Source organism: Dasypus novemcinctus, chromosome 1 (assembly GCF_030445035.2).
Source record: "Dasypus novemcinctus isolate mDasNov1 chromosome 1, mDasNov1.1.hap2, whole genome shotgun sequence".
NCBI classification, from domain to species: domain Eukaryota; kingdom Metazoa; phylum Chordata; class Mammalia; order Cingulata; family Dasypodidae; genus Dasypus; species Dasypus novemcinctus.
In genome coordinates this window covers 134,627,004-134,647,452 of record NC_080673.1, presented here as the reverse complement: position 1 = coordinate 134,647,452, position 20,449 = coordinate 134,627,004, and the positions used below count along the sequence as shown (strand labels likewise).

Genomic DNA, 20,449 nt, shown 5'->3' with positions numbered 1-20,449 from the left:
TGAAAAGTGGTCAAGCAGGCTGATTTACAGACTACAATTCTCCATTTTAGATTATAAATGCCTAAGTTTTCCTTGAATGGCCACATGGCAGAGTAAAAATGGTAAGAGCGGTGTGCCATGGGTAGGAACAGGGGTCCACAGGTGAGAGAGCACATGAGAAAGAGAGAGAACTTAGGCCTGGTGTCTGCCTTTTTGAACTGTTGATTATCCCACCCCTTTGCTAATGGCAGGGGAGGAGCTCAGCTGTTTGCTCTTTTGATTGCTTATTTCTGCTATCACTCTCCAGGGAGGGTCCAATAATAAAGTCCTTGGGGGAATATCTGGGGCCTCTCCTGGTTTCTGGAGGAAGACTTCTGAGTGGCAGAATCTTGGGGAGGGTCTTCCACCAGCCATCTTGGGTGTTATGGTCCATGTGGACTTCTTGCCAGGTTCCAAATCCATCTATTGATTCCCTATTTTACTAACCTGCTTCCATAGCACACAACTACTTAACAGTAAATTCCTAGGCAAGACAGTGAAACTGAACATCAGAATAAACAACTCACCATCATAATCACATGCCTAGACATCAGCAAAAAATTACAAGCCATACTAAGGAAAAGGAAGATATGACTCAGGCAAAAAGAACAGATCAAAGCTCTGGAGAAGACACAGGACTTGAAACAACTAATCAATGATGTTCATACAAATTTTCTAAATCAAATCATGGAGTTAAAGGACAACATGGCTAAAGAAATAAAAGACATTAAGAAGATATTGGGTGAGCAAAAAGAAACATTTGAAACCTTGGATAGAAAAATAACAGAGTTTATGGGAATGAAAGACACAATAAGTGAGATTAAAATACAATAGAGGCACACAATAGCAGATTTGAAATCAAGGAAGAAATAATCAGTGATATAGAGGACAGAACAACTGAAATTAAAAAGAAAAGAATGGGAAAAAAGGGACACAGGGAGTTGAATGAAAGCACAAAGTCCACCAACATATGTGTTATGCAAGTTCCAGAAGGTGAAGAGAAGGGAAAAGGGGTAGAAAGAGTACTTGAAGAAATAATGACCCCTAATTTCCCAAATCTCATGAAATACATGAACATACAGTCCAGGAAGCGCAGCATACTTCAATTAGAATAAATTAAAATTGACCTTATGCCAAAGTACAAAATATTCAGAATGCCAAATGCCAAAGATAAAGAAAAAATGCTGAAAATAACAAGGGAGAAGTGAAACATCACATACAAGGGACATCTAATAAGACTCAGTGTAGATTTCTCTTCAGAAACCAAGGAGTTGAGAAGGCGGTGATAAGATATAATTATGGTACTGAAAGAGAAAAACTGTCAGCCAAGAATTTTTTATCCAGCAAAACTGTTCTTCAAATATGACAATGAGTTTAAAATATTTATAGATAAAAAGAAACTAAGAGAATTCATAAACAAGGATCTAGTTCTGCAGGAAACACTAAAGGGAGTTCTGCAGCCAGAAAAGAAAAGAAAGAGGCTTGGAGAAAAGAGCAGAAGTGAAGACTATCAGAAAGGGTTACCAAAAGGGTAAAAAGATGGACAAAAATAAATGCTGATATGAAAGCCAAAGGATAAAATGTTTGAAGTAAGTAATGCCTTTACAGTAATAACATTGACTGTCAATGGATTAAACTCCCCAGCAAGATGACACAACAAAAAGAAACACAGATTCCTGGTGCCGCTGATAAGGATAGAAGCAGTCACAGAAGAACACAGAGCAAATGGACACAGAGAGCAGACAACTGGGGGGGTGAGAAGGGGAGAGAGAGAGAAAAAAGATAAACATAAAAGCTATGACCATAAAACTCCTAAAAGATAATGTAGTGAAACATCAACAAGACATTGTAGTAGATGGGAGTCTCTTAAATCTTATACCCAAAGCACAAGCAACAAAAGGAAAAAAATAGACAAATGGGACCTCCTTGAAATTAAACACTTTTGCACCTCAAAGAACTTTGTGAAGAGGGTGAAAAGGCAACTTACTCAATGGTAGAAACTATTTTGAAATCACACATCCAACCCAGGTGTCCATCAACTGATGAATGAATAAATAAATCATGGTATATACACACGATGGACTATTATTCTGCTGTAAGAAGTCATGAAGTATATGACAATATGGATAAACTTGGAGGATATTATGATGAAGGAAGCAAGCCAAGCAGAAAGGGACACATACTGTATGATTTCACTATTATAAACTAAATACAATGAGTAAACTCACTGAGTTAGTAACTAGAAAACTAGAATATAAGTCACCGGAGAATAGAATGTGGTTAGAGAATGGAAAGCTAAGGTTTAATCTGTGCAGAATTGGTAAAAAAGTTGTTTGTAAATATTTGGAAAAAAATAGAAATGGTAAAAGTGCATCATAGGATTTATAATTAGTAGTGCTAACATATGGGTATGATGTAGTTATTTTTTGAGTAATTAAAATGCTCTAATATTGATTGAACTGATGAATACACAACTCGGATTATACCAAATGCCATAGATTGTACACTTTCGATAAATTATACGGTTTATGAATAAAAAATAATAGGGTGGGTTAGTGGCAAAATGTATCAAATGTATGATGTGGACTATAGTTAATAGTAATACTTTGATGATCCTCTTTCATAATTTGCTACAACTGTTTCACAACAATGCAAGGTGTTTGTGGTATTTGTAGTGGGGTGATGTATGGGAGCCCTGTATGATGCTATGCATGTTTGTTTCATAATTTCACAACTTTTACTATACATTTATTGTTTATGTATTAGTGAGCCAAAGGGGTACTGATGCAAAGTACCAGAAATCAGCTGACTTTTATAAAGGGTATTTATTTGGGGTAAAAGCTTACAGTTGTAAAGCCCTAAAGAGTCCAACACAAGGTACCATAAGAGGTACTTCCTCACCAAAGTCTGTTGCCATGGAGCAAGATGGTGGGCAATTTCTGTAAGGGTTCAACCTACCTCTCTCTCTTAAGGTGCCATGGGCTCAGCTTTCTCCAATCTCAGCTGTATGTTGGAGGGTTTATTTCTTTCTGGGCTTTCTTAGCTGCTCAGTCCCTCTTAGCTTCTGGTCTCTTCAGCTGCAGACTATCAGGCGAATGGTTCATCTGTCTCCAGGTCACCAGGAAGAAGTTCTCTCCTCTGCCGTGTCTATGAACCTCTCTCTATTCCCATGTATCTTCTTCTGTGTCTTTTTCAGTGGTGTCGTTTATGTACTCCACCAAGGAGGTAGGGACTCAACCCTGGGTCACAGCCTACTGGAGTGGTTGAATCAAAGCTTTAATCTTAAATTAACCAGGAAAACATAAAACCTTTGAATTTAATACAATCAAAGTGTATCACGCCCAGAGGAACAGACCAGTATACAAACATAATCAATATTTCTTATAAACAATATCAAACTGCTATATGTATATTCATATATGTATGATATACTTCAATAAATTGTTTTTAAAAATGAAAAAAGGGCATAACGAGCACATATGTCTAATGTTTAGATAATAGTTCCTAAAAAAGCCATATCATTTTACACTAGCATTTTAAGAATATAAGCTAAGAGCATTAATTTATAGGGGTAATCTTAATAATCATTCCCCCATAAATGACAGAACTTTTTGAGTTGTTACTATGTTCCTAACACTTTAAAACACTTTACATATATTTTAATCCTTAAAAATCCTATGATGCATGTGCTGTTGAAGTGTTATTCCCTATATATAGATAAGACAAGAGAGGTTTAGAAGATTACCTGCTACATATCCCAAATATTTCTTATTTCCTTTATCTCTATCAAAATACAAATGCCACATACTGAGTGTTATGGTTAATTTCAGGTGCCAGCTTGGGTAGGTTATGGTAATCAGTTGTTTGGTCATGCAAGCCTTGGCCTGATTGCTACTGTGGGGCTATCTTGTAGACAGTTTTAAATGATTAGTCAGTTGATTGCATCTATGGCTGATTACATCTACAATCAACCAAAAAGATTGCCTTTAGCAATGAAAGAAGTCTCCTCATCCAATCAATTGAAGGCCTTCTAGGGAGAACTGAGGATTTATCAGTCAGAAAGAAGAATTTGTGATTTTTTCTGTGGAGTTCAATGTCATCATTCAGTTCCCAATTTGCAGCCTGCCCTACGAAATTCGGCCTTGCTAATCCCCACAGTCATGTGAGCCAATTCCTGTAATATATTTACATGTATTATTACATATATACACCTATATATACATACATAAGTATATGCTATATATATACTGATGGTTCTGTTTTTCTAGAGAAACCTGACCAATATACTGAAACTCAAGCATTACTGGAGAAAAAAATGGAATGAGAATTTCAAGAATGAAAGACAAGTTTTATAGTATTAAGACCAAACTTAGAATGGAACCTGGGATGCAAAATTTAAGGAGGCAATCAATTTCAGGGTCATGCAAACGCAAGATTGGCATGAATATGACTTTGAAAGTGAGTGCCTCTTTAAATCTTGAGCTCCATTAATAAGTACCTCACTTGCCCCACTCTACTCCTATCCTATCTAAGACTAGGATATAATAATAAAATTTATATTGAAGTGTATATATAGAATTTTAGAAAAATCCAGAATCCTGAAACTCTTGAAGAATTTTAGTCTTACTAGTTGATTGAATCACCATAAAAATCCTGTGGGTAAGTTAATATTACGCTCATTTTAGAGATGAGAAAATTAAGGTTCAGAAACAAACATGGCTTCTAAAGGTCTTTCTGGGAGTTAGGGAGAGAGCATGATTCCACAGTTACATTCTTATCATTATAAGACTGTGCCTGGAATATTAGATCCCTCCATGAAAACTGATGAAAGGAACTTTTCATTCCATATTCTAACCAATATAGATGGGAGGGAGATATGAGTATTTGGAAGGGAGATATAGTATAGACAATCTAAACAAATTTGTATTTGAATTTGAGACAAACCATTTTTGGTTTTGGTAGTCCTATCTTCCTAATTTTACCTTCCTTTTGATAATACTGATATTTAGAGTATGTTCTAACTACTGAGTGACATGAGCATGTTGTTGCAAAGATGGAGATAAATCTGACTTGACAATATTTAGATCAATACTGGCTTAAATAAGCCAGGACTGTGAATGAGTAATTTGAAACTATCTTCACAAATTCTTCTAAGAATGTTTCAGTCTTAGAAGTTTATCTTGAACATTGAAAAGACAGATCTATAACTTAAAAGGCATAGTATTATTGGGATTAAATGAGTTTTGACCCATGCTGTGATCAAAGTACATGGGTTTAATTAATGTAAATAGGCTACTATATAATTCTTCCCCAATAAGCAGTTTTATTAGTAAAATTTATAGATGAATGCACAAATGAAAGTAAAAAAACAGTTCAAATGAATAACCAATAGTCTATGGAATGTGATCTCTAATCACTAATACACAGGTTATTAAACCATTGAATTTTACTTTTTGCCATCACAGGAGTGAACAGTCTTAGCATTTTAAATGTACTTCATGACCATCAATTAATTGACAGTACATCCTAGAAGATGATTAAGATGAATTTCTTCCTTTCAGAGACCAATTTAGCTCAATTTGTCCTTTTGAGCTACAATTGCTTTAAAAGCCAACTTATCCTGAGGCAGAACAGAGACTAGGAATGAAGATATTGGACTTTTAGGTATAGGCCAAAAACCAAGAAAGCAAAAACAAAAAACCAGGTTGCTTGCAATGTTAGATCTCTTGATTAACAACAACAACAAAAAAAGAGTTTGAATATCAAAGGAACAGAAGAATGAAGGAAAATAAATTTTATTTGGTGAAATGAACATATCTGGTAAATTTAATTGACACAACTGCACATATCTTTTTATTATCAATTTTCTTTCATATAAGTTTGTAATGTCTTAACAAAATAGGACTATAGTTTTAATTCACCATGGTTCCCAAGATATTATCAAATATGTAACATAATAAAATTCTTAGTAATCACTACAGAAAAAATCCATGAAACTTGTAAATGGGTATCTTACTGTGCTGGATGACGTACAAAGCAAAATGGCTTAATGATTTAATTCTGGGTTTTCTATCCTGAAAAACAGTATTAATACCAGGAAAATTTAATTACTGTTTGGTCATAAAATCATTCCAGGAATTTTCTAAGCAAAATGTGCATATTTCTCTTATTTTGGTTTTCATTGATATTTGAGGTGATTACATTCATAGGGGATAAGAAGTCTGATCCAAGAACAGTTTTGGGGAAGTGGGGGGGGGGGTAAAACATACCACATGAAACAGGCTTGAAAATAGAGATAACTAGAAGGATTGTTTCATCTGGGAAAGATCTTCTGCCTTAATTCTCAATTTCCTTTCAAGGTCCTGTTTTGCTAAGGAAATGTAATATCCTTCATCTGCAGTCAAGACAAAAGTTAATAAAAATCTCAGGCAGTTATTTCTGGTCCTAGGAGTCCAACTTCATTAAGTTCACATAGAACCTTCTGCTGTCATTTCTGGTATGTGGAGTTATCTAAGGGTTTGAAAAGAAATCTACGAGTGTATAGGAAGAAAGCAACATATGAAAGAATACCACCAGCATTCACTGACTGATTTATAAATTCATTCACCACGTATTCGTTGTATCAATGCTAAGAATATAACAATGAACAACAACAACAAAAAACAAAATAAAAATGAGTGTCATTGTTGAGCTTTCATTTTAGAGGGAGGAGAAAAAAACAAAGGTGTAATATATAAAAAATGTTAAATCTTGATAAATGTTATGAAGAAAAATAGAGCAGGGAGAGGGGATAAGGGGTAGCAGGTGGGGCATATAGGAGACTGCTTTTTAAAATAAGGTGTTCAGGAAGTCCTCAATTGAAAGCTAAAATTGAGCTGACATCTGAAGGAAGTCAGGAGGAGAAATACATGGATACCTATGGGAAGAAAAGCCCAGTTAGAAGAAAGAGCAAGTGCAAAGACTCTGTGGTAAGAGTGGATTTAGTATGTTTGAGGAATGTCCAAATAAGCCCAGGTTGCAGGGAGAGAGTGAGAAGTCGAAGGTGAAGTCTTAGAAATGAAAGGGGTCAGGATTTGTAGTCTATTTTGCGTCCTGTGGTTTTCCCCACTGTGAAATAGGTTTTGAGCAGGAGAAAGACATAAATACATCACTCTGATTGATGTTTTGAGAAATGACTGTAAGGGATCATGGAGGAAGCAGGAAGACCATTTCAAGAGGTTTTTTAAAATCCAGTTAATAGATAATGGTGGTTTGGACTAGGGAGGTAGCATGGAGGTGGTGAGAAGCATTCAGATTCTGGATATACTTTGAAGGTAGCTCCAAAAGAATTTGCTACTGAATTGGATGTGGGTTGTGGGAGAAAAAGAGGAGTTAGGGATGACTTCAGGCTCATCATCAACATTGGGCAGAAGCCAGGCCCATAGCTCCTCTAGGCACCTCTAAACCTTTCTTCAGCTTCTTCAAGTCCTGGGCCAAGTGCAAGTGCAGGTCTGGCAAAGGGGTCGTTTCTTCCACAGTTCACCCTTATCATTAGGTTGGAGTCTGTGAGAGACAGATGAAGGTTCCAGTTTGTTCTAGTAGTCAAGTTCCAGTTTGCATCTGTGAATTCCAGCTTGTTCTCACTTACCTCCTTTTCCATCTTTTCTTCCAGATTCCAGCTCTGCAGACTTAGCAAGCAACTTTATGCTCATCAACAGATGCAGAAGCAACATCTTTCCATTGATGTCTTTATGAACAATCACAATTGCATATTGTTTAATCCTTGTAACAAACTGCTTATTCCATATCACTCTCAGAAACAGATTCTGAGAGAACAGTAAGGGATATACTGATCTCCTTGCATTTGTCTCCCTTTACTTTCCCACACTCAGCCCTGTCATTTGGACTGCAGGCCTTGGTCCTCCTGTTGGTATGGTATTTAATAGTTTTGAACATTCATGATGCTTCTTAGCAATGTTTTCTTTTATTATAGAGTCAAGAATTTTTTCATTCAATCATGGCCTTAAGGGTACTGTGTGACTACATCCACAGCCATTCTATCTAATATTGTAAAAATCTGATGTAAAAAACCTTGTCAAAGCTTTCAGTTAGCCAGAGCTATTAGTCAGCCAGAGGCATGCTTATGCAAAGTACCAGGAATTTGTTGGCTTTTTAAAGGGTATTTATTAGGGTAAAAGCTTACAGTCACAAGGCTTTAAAAAGTCTAACTCAAGGTACCATAAGAGGTACTTCCTCACCCTGAGTCTGTTGCCATGTGTTGAAGCAAGATGGTGGGTGATGAGTTCAGGCTTCCTTCTTCCTCTTAAGGCTCTGTGGTCACAGCTTCTTCCAGTCTCAGCTGTAGGTTGGCATAGGGGTCGTCTCTCTTCCTCTGGGCCTGATTTCTTTCTGGACTAAGCTGTTCTGTTCTCTTCACAAGGTCAGTTGTCGACTAACAGGTTCATGTCTCTGTCTAGGGTCACAGGATCCTCTGTGTATCTTCTCTGTGTATCTACTTCTCAGTGTTTTTGATTGAGCAGCTGTTTATACAGCCCACCAAGGGGGCTGGAACTCCACCATGCATGCCCTAATGATGTGGTTAAATCAAAGCCCTAATCTTGATTTAATAGAGTAAAAGTGAAACCTCTGAATCTAATACAATCAAAGCAGTATCATGCCCAGAGGAACCAACCAGTTTACAAACATAATATCTCTTTTTGGAATTAATAAATATCATACTGCCCCACTGAGTATGGAAAATTTGTATGAAGCATTTCAGATATTTTTTGAACTAAAAATTAAAGTCACCCTGGACTAAAAAATCAGGAAAATGACAGCACTATGCTGAAATCCTGATCAAAGAAGAACAATCTTGGGTTGTATCCCTCAGAGTTTCTTTTTCTCTCTTTTCTCTTTTCTTTTCTTTTCTCTTATTTTCCCTTATTTATTTATTTACTTTTAATTAGAAAAGTTGTAGGTTTACAGAAAAATTATCCAAAAAATAGTTTCCTTAACATGCTCCTTGTATTAGGGTGGTATATTTGTTACAATTGGTGAAAGAATATATTATAATTTTGCTATTAACTATAGTCCATGGATTATATAATCCTGTTTGTGTTATATAATCTGATGTTTGTGTGTTTTTAAACTTTTATTTTAGCAACAAATCTACAACCTAAAATTTCCACTTTAACCATTTTTAAATACTCTTACTGGTAGAACAGGGGCAAAAGAAAAGATATTAGTTCCCAGTATTTTCTACTCATTTCTTAGAACTGCTCTGGAAGGAAGTTGCTAGAACAATGCTTTCTAAACTTTTTCACACTGTGGCACACATAGAAAATGATAGTGATTATATCGGCCATTGAGGCAAACAAATGAGGTACTCTAGGGCTGAACTATGGATTCAAAACCTTTAGCTACCCCAGGTGTGATGGTTAAGTTCATGTGTCAATTTGGCTAGGTAATGGTGTCCAATTGTTTGGTCAAGCAAGCACGGGACTGATTATTACTGTGAGGATATTTCACAGATTTAAATAATTAGTAAGTTGATTGCATCAATGGGCTGATTAGATCTACAATGAACTAATTAGATTGCCTTCAGTAATGAGAGAAGTCTCATCCAATCAGTTTAAGGCCTTAAAGGAAAAGGAACAAGAATATGAAGATACATGATATCAGCAGTCAGAAGGAAGAATTTCCATCCATACTTCATTTAGCCAACATTTCCTGGGGAAATCATCAAAAACTTTCATCAGATTCTCAGCTTGTGGACTGCCCTATGGAATTCGGATTTGCTCATCTCCACAGTCACATGAACCAATGCCTATAATTAAGTCCATATTGTTTATATATTTTATATGTGTGTGTGTGTGTATATATATATATATATCCTGTAGGTTATGGATCCAAAAACTTCAACTACTTCAAGCTCTGATCTGTTGCCTCTAGAACTGAAGAGGTCAATATCTTGTCTCATTTATGACATACCAGTTTATCCCAGAATTGAAGGGTTTCCTGGGATGTTTCAGGGCTAAACTAGAGAAGTCCTGGGTAAATTGGGAAGGAGTGGTCATCCTACATACAAGTTTGGAAGCTCTGGACTACACTATAATTTGTACCTTATGTTTAGTTTATGGAAAAATGAATGAATGGGGGAAAATGGACAATCCAAAAAGGCCAGTTGGATTCAAACTGGAAAGGTCAAGGAGTTACTGGGTAAAAGGAGGTGGGAGGGGAGGGGAAAGGAGACAAGAATATCAAGATACACTTTGTATTGTATTTTAGAGAGAGTATGTTTTAGGAGGAGCTTGGAGTGGAGTAAGAGGAGAACTTGAGAACAAATGTTTTTATTATTTTGGACCCTTGTACCCTCATACCTGGTATTATGACTGGGCCTTATGATGCCTCAGTTTTATACAGATAACACTGGGAATTAGACATGCATCCATGGTAACTGGGTCAGGGTTTATCTGAGTAACAGGCTCTGTGACTTTTTAACATTGCTTTTCTTTTTTACCATTGAAGCACCTTCTTTAAACCAAGTTTGTGTGGTTGATTCTCACTTTCCTGACAATAGTAAATGACCTCCTGTAATATCTGCTTCACTCACCTGATATCTGATTCCCAGCTGTGATACAGCTTAGATACACGCTGGAAGCCTCAGGTATATGTGATAAGCCACCTCTTCTACACTTTTCTCTTTACCCAACCCTAGCTTTTTCTTCCCAAATTGAAATACTGCTTTGGGAACTTAAATGACTTTATTAAATTCTTTTAAATATTCTTTGTATTTTTTCCATGTTCCTCACCTTAACATTCCATACCTGACCAAAGGAGGTAATTACTGAAAAATCACTTTGGTGACTCAAATTATTTTCTGCCTTGCTTCTTTTTACTCACAATTTTATTTACGTTAGGTCTGGGACACTCTAGGATGGCTGAGGTAACTAGGTTTCAGTGGTACTGACATTTAGCCTGGCCATTGTTTCCAGCAGTTTACCCTTTGGTTATGTGGGAATAAGAAAGACTTGCACAAGGTTAACTCTGTTTACTAAGTAGTAAACACAGCAGCAGCAGCTGTCAGAATGATTTCTAAAATCTTAGGTTCTAAAAATTAAGTTGTGCTTGCTATGGTTTTCCTTGTGTTACAATAAGTTTTAGTGTATGCGACTAACACACTCAAATTCTCCCTTTTGGAGTTTGTTGTTGACATCAAATTTAATGGAGAGGTTACATATAATAACATGACTTTAAAATGCTGTTTGACCTAACGTAAGGGGGAAATGGAAAGGAGAAATGAGTTTATATGGCTACGAGTCTCTAAAAATGAGTCTGGAGGCTGTCAGAAGGATTGCCCTTATGCACAACTGAGCAGAATCGAAGAGACAGATAAAGTAGATACAATCCCAGGTATTGGTTCCTTTGAGGGCTAGAGAGACCCATGGGCTCTATGGTCATGGCAGATGGGGTTCACTGCCATGTCAGATGGCCCTTCTTTGGAGCTGGTGTTTCTGCGTGATGAAACTGGACTCAGATGGAATCTCTTTTCATAAGACTTTCATGCTACTTTACTGGAATTGTAGTTGGTGTTGGGGTTTAAGATATATTTAGGGGATTTGAATCTCTGGACTGACAATATGATAGCCAGGCCCTGAGCCTCAACAGACTTCAGCTCCTACAATCTGATTTATTGGACTTACCTCACTCAGCTAAGATGGAGTTGAAGAAGGACAACCACCACATCATGGAGCCTAGAGTGCCTAGAACTGAAAGCAGGAGGATTGCATCCAGTATCCATGTGGAACCTGAGCCTCCTCTTGACATAGAGATGCCACGGACATAACCAATCCAAGGTCCACAGAGAAAAGGTGGCATTGGAGTGGAGTGGGAAAAGTGGACATGATGGCTGATATGGGTATGGGGAATGGCAGGAAGAGATGAGATGTGGAGGGGCCTTTGGGACTTAGAGTTGCCCTGGATGGTACTGCAGGGGCAATCACCCGACATTGTAAACCCACCCAGGGCCCACTGGATGGCACGTGGGAGAGTATGGGCCATGATGTGGACCATTGACCATGAGGTGCAGAGATGCCCAGAGAGGTACTTACCAAATGCAATGGATGTATCATGATGATGGGAGTGAGTGTTGCTGGGCGGGGAGTGGTGGGGTGGGGGTGGTGGGGTTGAATGGGACCTCACATTGTTTTTTTAATGTAATATTTTTACAAAATCAATTAAAAAAAATTTAATGGAGAGGTAATAAATTAGGAGATAATATTTAAGGAACTATAACAAGTTGAAGTGAAAAGAAAAACACGGAAGTTTAAAACTGGAAACAAGGGAATGCTTAGCACATTTAAGAAGGAGGAACAAATTTTTCACATTCAGGAAAAGTAGTAGAAACCAATATTTGAAAGTGTGACAGAAAAAGATCTTGGGTGTTAGCAGATCGTAAGGTGGAGGCAAGTGAGGATCCTATGTTGCCTCTGTTCCTTAATGCACTTGTTTCTTCCAAAATGTGTGAGTTTCAGTTAGCAAGGCCTGGGTTGTATTTTCAGTAGAACAGTTGAAAATGACTCCTTGGCCTTTGCTAAAGTGACACTGAGTACCTCTTCAGTGTTGGTTGAGAATACTTGCCTATCAGCTTCTCCTTCTCCAACTCTTCAATAAAGGGAGTAAAAGTCCTTCTTCTCCTTTTCCCACCTGGGCTGCTTATTCAAGAAAAATTATTCATTTTGATTTAATTCAAAATGAAGTTGAAAGGCCTTTGATTGCTGATAAAAGGCAAATCCCAAGGAGAGAGAATTCATTGCATATTTAGGTATAGTTTCAGAGTGAGGAAATATGGGATAATCTCCTGAAAGTAGGTGGAAGAGATGGGTAGCACAAGGCAAGGGTATCAGCATGCCGAAAGGAGAAGACATGCTCTACCAAAAGGCAAGCTTTAGCCCATGTTACGATTTTGCCAACCTCTTCTGCCTGCCCTGGTTGAAACAGGAACTTCTGCAATTTTCCCAAGGGTTTTCTGCCTTTTTATAGCTTTGTTGTTTCTTCTGCATATCTTCCTATTAAGTCACGCTTTGCCTTAAAACAGTGTTTTCAAATGATTAAATGTTTACGATATATAATACAAATGTGTTTCTCTCCAGATAGCAAAAAGAAACTAACTTTCATAGGGTCCCCAAATTCTTCTCACTAGAAGATTGTGCCAGTATGATTTCAGGGATCCGTGAAAATGTTAAGGGAATATGCGCACACCCAAAGTTCTAGTCAAAGAATACAGGAGAATCAGGCTCTAAAAAGAACACTAGCTGGAAGTGGACTTGGCCCAATGGATAGGACGTCCACCTACCACAAGGGAGGTCCGCTGTTCAAACCCTGGGCCTCCTTGACCCGTGTGCAGCTGGCCCATGCGCAGTGCTGATGCGCGCAAGGAGTGTCATGCCACGCAGGGGTGTCCCCCCTATAGGGGAGCCCCACGCACAAGGAGTGCACTCTGTAAGGAGAGCCGCCCAGCATGACAGAAAGTGCAGCCTGCCCAAGAATGGTGCTGCGCACACGGAGAGCTAACACAACAAGATGACGCAACAAAAAGAAACACAGATTCCTGGTGCTGCTGATAAGGATAGAAGTGGTCACAGAAGAACACACAGTGAATGGACACAGAGAACAGACAACTGTGGGGGAGATGGGGAGAGAAATAAATAAAAAATCTTAAAAAAAAAAGAACACTAGCTAATTCTTTTTTTTTCACGTGGGCAGCTCTCCTTGTGGGGCGTACTCCTTCCACGTGGGGCATCCCCACCTGAGGGTGCCCCTGTGTGGCACAGCACTCCTTGTGCACAGCAGCATTGCATGTGGGCCAGCTTACCACATTGGTCAGGAGGCCCTGGGAATCGAACCCTGGACCCTCCATATGGTAGGCAGATGCTCTATCAGTTGAGCCACATCTGCTTCACTAGCTAATTCTTGAAGGAGGGGAGGAGAGCCTGCTATCAATACCCTGCATACATGGTGGCAATGAAGCAAGCAAACTTCCCTGGGCCAGGCAGACTTTCCAGGGTAGTGCTCTTTATTTGGTTCTTAGAAATAGTTGCATTTATCCCTTGGGACATTTGGCTAGTATGGAAGAGACTTAAAAAAGTGTGCGTGTGGGGAGGTGGGATTTGAAGACTGAGGTAGGGTGAGGCTATAGATGACGTATTAAATTTTTTTCTTGGTCTTATTATAGGAAACCAGGAATAGTTTGTGGAGCTTGTGGTCAAGCATAATTTCCTCAGAATGGCTTTAGATTAGAAGCAATATTGGATTGAAAAGTGAGTCAGAATAAACATGTTTAATAATTCTTACTGTTATGAAATGTCCGTTTTCATGTTTATTTTAGCCAAACTTGGAGAAGGTATTCTCTGAAATTCATCCTGTTTTGACTCTTTCACCCTTGAAAGAACTTCTATTCTCTTTCATTCAATCAGTTCATCAGACAATGATTTATTTAGAAAATATATTTGAGTGCCTACTATGTGCTAGGCAAAAATGCTAGGGCTAAAGAAATAAAAATGAATAAGTACAGTCCCTGTCCTCAAGATAGAGAACACAAAAGACCACACAGTCAACTAACAATAATATCTTCAAAAGGTCCTATTTACAAATGTGTTTACTTCTGCAGGAATGTGAATCAAGATTTGAAAATGTCTTTTGGAGAACATGATGCAATCACCAACAGGAGCAGTAGGAAATTTGGTTGTAAAGAGCAGGAGGCTGATACAGATCATGGAGCACCTTGAATGCTATACTTTATCCTATAAGCCCTTGGAAACTGCAGAAGGTAATTGAAATAGATGAACTGCATGATCAAGTTTACAATTTAGAAAGGTCATTCAGGTATTTGTTTAGAGGACATACTACAGGAGGGCAGGGCCATTACACTATGCTAGATTAGAAAGACTGAACTAAGGTAAATGTAGTAGAGCTCAAAAAGATAGATCCAATAGCAATGATGACCAGTTCACCACCTCATTTTCTATCCCCTCTACTTTTCTTTCCTTATTGCTTGATCCTCATATATATATATATTTATATATAATTTACCTTTCCTTGATGGCTTAGCACCCTGAATTAACAGTTTAACACTCTGAATTAAGCAGTTAGGACTCACTTTTCAGTCAACAACTTTGGCATTTTCTCCAAGATAGGACTTGGGATATTTGTCCTCTGAATCTATTCACTCCAACCAAAGTTGAGATGTTCTGTCTCAGACTCCATCCTCTTTTCACATCCCTTCCAAGTTGAAGACCCCTGAAACCTATTGCAGTGGTTTGGAACTACATGAATTCCCAGAAAATCATGTTCTTAAAGCTAATCCATTCCTGTGGGTATAAACTTATTATAAGTAAAACCTTTTGATGAAGTTACATCAGTTAAGGCATGGTCCAGGGTGGGTCTTAATCCTCTTACTGGAGTTCTTTATAAATGAGATAAATAGAGAGAAAAAGTGAGAAAGTCATAGAAGCAAGAAGCTGAAAGTAACTAAACCTGGAAGAGAAGGGAGAGACTAGCAGATGCTATCATATGCCTTGCCATGTGGCAGAAGAGCCAAGGATTTCCTGTAGCTGGTCTTTGGGAAGAAAGTATTGCCTTGATGATGCCTTACTTGAACATACTCATGGCCTCAAAACTGTAAGTTTGTGCCTAGGAAGATCTTATTGAATGCCACAATAACCTGTCCCTCAAGCATGTCCTCAAGCAGGGGTACTCCCGAGGGCCCTAGAGACATCTAGACACTATAGGTAGGGCAGATAATCTCAGGAATTTGGCAGCCTGCCAGTGGGCCTTATCTTGGAATATATTTTCCTCAATGTAAAAGAGTTAGACTCATTTATAATTTCCCTAAACATGTCTCTTCTGCCTTTTTTATGTGAACTTATAATTAGCACAATAACCATTAAATGTGTCTACCAGAGAATTAAATCTTCTGGCTGTTCATATGCTGGTTGAGCTCTGAATCTCAGCAGAATTGTAGCCAACACCTACTGTGATGGTTAATCCAATGTGTCAATGCGGCCATGTAATTATGCCCTGTTGCTTGGTCCAGCAAATATTGAGCTAATTGTAATACAAGGACGTTTATGGACTTTCATCACCAGTGAGCTTACTGCACAGATAGCTGATTACATCCACAATCAATCAGGGAGATTGCCGTTAGCAATGAGTGGTGCTTTATCCAATCAGTTGAATGCCTTAAAAGGGGAAGTGATTTCAGCATTCAGAGAAAGTTTCCCAGCTTGTCTTTGGACTGTCAACATCTCCTGGAAACTCATCGAGGACCTTCATTGGAGCCCCTGGTTTGCAGCCTGCCTGCAGAACCTGAACTTGTGCATCCGCATGGTCATGTGAGAGACTCATAAAAGCTCATACTATTGACAGATATCTTCTGTTGATTCTGTTTCCCTAGAGCGATCTGATTAATATACCAACTCTCCAGTTCATAGGACTCCCCCAGGGCAACTAACAAAATCATGATGATGGATAATGCCCATCCCTCAAAAACAGAGAGTATCTATAACTGCAAACTGGACAGTTCCATTCATGGCATCTAAGCCCTCTCTCAAGCAGAAACAGAGTGGGTATCACCATCCTAAAATCCTCTAAGATTGAGGAGTGAACAAACATAAGGTGGAAATGAATCTATGGACTAAAGTAGACTTATTATTTTAACAAAAGAAGAACTTGTAACATTGATATAAAGGCAGTGGCCACCTGAGGTGCTGAGGGGAAGGAGAGGGAAGAATAGGTGCAACATGGGGCATTTGGGGGACATTGGAATTGTTCTGAATGAAGGCCATTCTACATTTTGTCAAAACTTATAAAAATGTGCAGTGCGAAGTGTAAACTATAATGTAAACTATTGACTATGGTTAGTAACAATGCTTCAATATGTGTTCATCAATTGTGATGAATATACCAGACAATCAAAGATGTTGTTAATGAGGAAGTGTCTGGGGAGTTGGGGCATATGGGAATCCTCCTATATTTTTGATGTATCATTTATGTAAAATATATATCTAAAGCTTCTTTAAAAATAAGATTTTAAAAAAGCCTATAAGCTTGTAAGCTAATAAATTCCCATTGTTAGAGCCAACCTATTTTATCATATCTGCTTTCAGCAGCCTAGCAAACTAAAACACCTACCTTATTAGAGAGGAGGATAAAGAGTGGAGGTGTAGATACTAATTCATCTTCCAAATATTATACTCCTTACGCTTCTAACCGGTGATCCAATATTAGTATTTTTTTTGTAAGGCTGGATTTTTTTCAGTTTTCTTTTAGTATTCCTGAGTTTGTTTGAAAAAAGAAATTTGCTAATGTGATGATACTTGATATTTGATGTTAACTTTACTTTTTTATTTCTTGTTTTTTAGTGTCCACACAGGATTCCTGGTCATAAGGAATTCTGCCTTTTATAAAATGTTACATGACTTATCAGTGAAGCCAGGGTGCTCTTAACCTCTCTGAGTCACAATTTCCTTGTTGTATCATGAAGACAGCCTCGACGAGATGATTTGAAACTCCCTTCAATTTTGAGTCTTGACTCAAAATTGGATTTTTGCCTATAATGTTTGGAGGGGCAGTAAGGATAGAGCCAGTTAGGGATGTCTTACTCTTGGATTGCCAAGCAGTCCTGGATATGATGCCAATCTATCACTTTTCCCCAGGCAACTATCAGCCTAATATGGGCAGGATGAAATTCTTTCTCTCCTATCTCTTTCTTTCTTCTCCTACCTTGAGGCACTTTTGTTGTTTGAAAAAAATCTACCTACTGAGATATATTTTACATAAAATGTAGGTATTTTAAGGGTATATTTCAATTAGTTTTGACAAATTTAAAACCTGTGTAACCACGACCAAATCAAGCGTAGAACAGTTGCCCTGTGCCACGTCCAAGGCAATACCTCATTACTCCTCAGCACAGATAACAGCTGATATGCTTTCTGTAACTGGAGATTAGACTAGTCTTTTCTAGAGTTTTCACACAAGTGGAATACAGTATGTCCACTTTTGTGTCTAGCTTCTTTCACCTAGCATAATGTTTTTGAAAGCCATCCATGTTGATATTAGCATCAGTAATTAATTTTCTTTTACGGGTAGTATTCCATTGTATGGGTATTGCATAATTTGTTTCTCTGATAGTTGATGGACATTTGGGTTGTTTCCAGGTTTTGGCTATCATAGATGAAGTTACTATGAACTTTTGGGTTAAGTCCTGTGTAAGAATATGTTTTCATTTCTGTCTGGGAAATATTTGTAATGGAATTGCTGGACAGTATGGTAAGTGTAGTTTAACTTTATAAAAGTATCACTAAATCATTTTCTAATGGCATTGTACCATTTTACATTCCCACCAACAATGTTTGAGAGTTCGAGTTGCTTTATGTGCTTGTCAGTACTAGGTAGTGTCAGTCAGTTTAACTTTAGCTATTCTAAAGAGTGTGCAATAGTATCTCAATGTGCTTTTTCTTTTTAAAGATTTATTTATTTATTTATATACTCCTTCCCCCTTCCCCTTCCCGTCCCTCTTCCCTCTGCCTTCCCCTTCTTCCCCCTTCCCTCCCCCTCCCTTTCACCCCCTTCCCCTGCTTCCCCTCCCCTGCCTCCCTTCCCCCACCGTGCTGTTTTTGCTTCTGTGTCCATTTGCTATGTGATCTTCTGTATCTATTTATCTTTTGGACTTTTCTTCTTATTTTTTCTCCTCTAGGATTCACTGGGATTTGATCCTGGGGACCTCTGATGTGGAGAGAGGTTCCCTGTTAGCTGTGCCACCTCAGTTCCTGGTTTCTGCTGTATTTCACCTTGACTCTCTCCTTCGTCTCTCTTTTGTTGCATCATCATCTTGCTGAGTGACTCACTTGCACAGGCACTGCCTCACAGTGTGGGCCCTCAGCTCACCACATGTGCACTGGTTTGCTGTGTGGGCATTGGCTCACCATGCGGGCACCGGCTCGCCTTGCAGGCACACTTTTCTCTTCTTTTTCACCAGGAGACCCCAGAGATTGAACCCAGGTCCTCCCATATGGTAAGTGGAAGCCCTATCACTTAAACCACATCTGCTTCCCATCAATGTGCTTTTAACATACACTTAACTTCTGACTAAAGTGATGTTGAGCATGTTTTCAAGTGCTTATTGGCCATTCATAAATCTTTTTTGTAATGTATCTGTTCAAATATTTTGCCCATATCTTTATTGTGGTGTCATCTTATTACTGAGTTGTACAATTTTTTCAAATCATTAAGCTACAAGTGATATGTTATATATATATATGTGTATGTGTGTGTGTATTACAAACCTTATCCTCCAGTCTGAGACTTACCATTCATTTTCAAAAGAGTAATTGTTGAAGTGCAGGCATTTTTCTTTTAGTTTTGATGAAGTACAATTTCCTTTCATAGCCTGTGTTTTTTGTGTCCTATCTATGAAATCTTTGCCTCATCCCAAGTTTACAAAGATGTCCTCTATGTTTTCTCCTTTAATTTTTATGGCTGTAGAATGGTTTGAGGAGAACTGTCATTTAAATTATATTTTTAAAAAAAGAAAGAAAAGGTATTAAATCTTTCAATCCAGAAATATTGTATATGTATTTCTTCCAGTACCTTTTATTACTTTTAGTAAAGTTTTGTTGTTTTCACTAAAAATTTGCATTTACTTTACTAAATTTATTCCTAGAAAATTCATGTTTTTGATGCTACTATAAACGGTGTTGATTTTAAATTTCAATTTCTAGGGTTGATGCTAATATATAGAAATGCAGTTAAGTTTTGCATGTTATTCTTTGACCTTGCTAAACTAGATTGTTCATTCTAGTGGCGTTTTATTTGTGTAGATTCTCTAGCATGCTGTTTGTACATGATTATGTTGTCCAAAATCCTTAATAGTTTTATTTTCCTTTAAACTTTGTATTCGTATTTTTTTCCCTTGTCTTTCTGTATTGGTTAACCACTTCCATGCAATGTTGAATGAAAGTAATAGTGGACAACCTTACCTTCCTCCTGATCTTGGTAGAAAGAAATTTAGTCTTTCACCAGTAAGTATAACAAAATGTATTTACACAACTATTTTCAGGTTTGATCAGAGTCCTTAAACAGCATGAATTAATATTGAAATTTGACAATGATTTTTCTGCTTCTATTGAAAGGATTATATTTTTATTCTTTTATTCTTTTAATGTGATTAATTATACTGACTGATTTTCAAATGTTAACCCATTAAACCACCCTTACATACTTAGGACAAATACTCATTGGTCCTAATGTGTTATGTTTTTCATGTATTCCTAGATTTGATTTGCTAATGATTTGTTTAAAGATTTTTACATCTATGTTTATGAAGAATATTGGAATGCTTTTTTTTTTTTGGTCTTTGTCTGGTGTTTGTATAATGGTTGTGCTGGTTTTTAAA

General features: G+C 37.7%; 1 long non-coding RNA gene across 1 annotated transcript in view; it reads right to left on the bottom strand.

Moving 5' to 3' along the window:
- LOC131278523 (uncharacterized) overlaps window positions 1-20,449 on the bottom strand; it is a 45,340-nt gene that overhangs the window by 12,561 nt on the left and 12,330 nt on the right. Inside the window, exon 2 of the long non-coding RNA XR_009185866.2 lies at window positions 2,977-3,272. This is a non-coding gene — a long non-coding RNA (uncharacterized lncRNA). The remainder of the gene's footprint in view (window positions 1-2,976; window positions 3,273-20,449) is intronic.